This window comes from Montipora foliosa, chromosome 1, assembly GCF_036669935.1.
Source record: "Montipora foliosa isolate CH-2021 chromosome 1, ASM3666993v2, whole genome shotgun sequence".
Classification (NCBI taxonomy): domain Eukaryota; kingdom Metazoa; phylum Cnidaria; class Anthozoa; order Scleractinia; family Acroporidae; genus Montipora; species Montipora foliosa.
The window spans coordinates 66,032,569-66,035,068 of NC_090869.1; positions in this window are offsets into that span (position 1 = coordinate 66,032,569).

Consider the following 2,500-nt stretch of genomic DNA (forward strand, 5'->3'; position numbering starts at 1 on the left):
ATATGGAAATACCTAAAACAAAACGTTTTATTCCCAAAGGATTTGAAATTGAGTACAACATTTGGACTATGTTTATTCTTCCGCAAAACTTGGTTTTAAAACAGACACTTTTCTGACGCTGATGGGGACTAGGTCAGTTTCGGTAGATCTTACTATTAGGTAATGGACTATTGACTAGTAGTAATCTCGGATTATAAGAAAGCGACGTTTTTGAGCCCTGGACGGCAACTGAAGGAGAGCTGTTTTCCTATTTAACCTGTCTCCACACTACCACGTTTATATTGTTAAGTATCTTTTCACTGGTAGAGAGATCATTTTGAAAATCTGGGAGAGACCACTGTCCTAGCAGGCGAAAACGTTCACTTCCGTTTCCGTGGTTAGATAACCAGGCGCCGATCTAGGGGCGGGTGCAGGGAGTGCGTACCCCCCCCCCCCCCCTTGAAATGACCTGCGGCTTTCTAATACAACTGGTATTCTGCAAAATCCAGTCAGCTACGCCATTCCTTAGTGGTGCACCCCTTCTAAGAAAATCCTGGATCTGCCCCTGTTAACGCTCGCTAATGATGAAAAAGAGACTGACATTTTTGGACTCCATAAAGCGCGCTGCAGGCAAAGGCAATTTCTATTCTATTTTTTTTTTCAAAAAAGTAGAAACTGCGATTAACCACGATTGACAGTCTCATTTCCAAGTTTTCCCTCTTCCCGTGGAGTACGGCACAGGCAGCCCACACAAATATGTGTTTTACAGAAAACGTTTGGAAATAAGTGTTGTTCATGTGTGAATTGTTATACATTCCTTTCTGACATCACTACATCCTCTCTATTTATCAATTCACTTGCCTGATCTTATTTCCTTCTTAGGTCTAAATATGAACGACAAGTTTAAATTTTGACTATCTGTGAGTTTCTTTGAACAGAAACCAATCAGAATGCTTGGTTTGTTGCCTAATTACCTCTCTTCCTCTCTTCTGCATTGTGTTATCCGAAAATATGTTTTCTCAGAGCCAATCAGATTAGCGAAATTTTGCCATAATGAAGTGGATAGATATTGTAGTGATGGCAGAAGGATTCAAGAATTCATGCATGAACGACGTTTATTTGCAGAAATCTGAAGTGCTTACAATACTACTCAATCTATCTCATGCCACACGTTGCATCTAGACTGCCTGTGGTTATACAGTATAAAAAGCGGGTCGGTACACAGCTATTACAACGGCTCTCGGGATTGGTTCAGAAAACAATGGACACAAAGAACAATACAAAAGAAACCTGACTGTAAAAATAATAGAGCTGCGTCCTAAAGGGATCCAATGAAATTAGAGGTTGTAAAGAGATGAGTCCTATCTCTAAAAAGCATACGATTGGCTTTGGATGATTTACAGCCTTTCACCATAACGAAGGATACCAGACCCTGCCTCCTCCACGGGCTTTCCCAAGTCGGAAAAAGCTGCCTCGTCCCCAGTCGCTCGCGATCGATTATTTTGTGGAAAGCGGGGCCGCTCGAAAGGGCTCTCGCAAGGTGGTTTCACCTTCAACTCTGATTGGTCCATTTGAATTTGACCTCGCGCTGGCAACACGACCCTCCAATCAGAGTTGAGGGTGAAACCACCTTGCGAGCGGCCGTTGTTGACTGCCCGGTCACAAGTCTCTGAGGAAAGCCAAAGAGGTGAATTTTACGGCAAAGTTTTCGTTCTTTGCGAGTCTTTCGGCCGCCGAAACACACGTATTTGGAGTGAAATTTATTGGGCTTTATGGAACTGGTGTTTTTATTGCGATTCGGGACTTTTCCTGTTGAGGAGAAAACGATTTGTGGAGTGAGGTCTGGCCAGCGATGGATGGAGTGGTCGGCCTTCCTATTCTTTTAGTAACGGTTTCCGGATAACTTCACTAAACGGCGTCAGAATGGCTCTAAACTCGGCACAAGAGACAAGTTCGTCTCACATTTGAGGTAGGAAAACTTTATTTCAAATGAGATAGTTATTTACACAATTTTTTTACGATCGGTGATTTTCCCATACAATTCTCTATATACACAAGCTGTCGCATACACCATGTATTTTCAGCTTGGGGAGCCTGTGATTGGTGCGGTGATTTTTGCTTGTGAGTGGGTTTTCTGGTCAGCTCATGATATGATGACGTCAGTCACCGGTAGAAACATTTCACTTCCTTAGCAACGCGCGACAACCGTGGACAATAACTGTGCCGGTATACGTTGGATCAACTGGCTTGATCTGATCGGCGTACTTTCAAGTTGCACCCAAAGAAGGCTGGTTTGGCCAGCCCAAATAATTAAAGTACATTCAACTTGGGCAAGCTACAATAATTATTAGGACCGAAATTGATTAATTCTTCAGTTTGAGTGATCGTTTTCCCACACCTGCAGGAGGCCATGTCACCTGGAAAAGGTGACATTACTAACGACACCCAATATGTTGTCATTGACGGAGAAAAAAGAGCACATGGAATCAGTTTGGAATTTTACTATGCGAATCCGAAAACC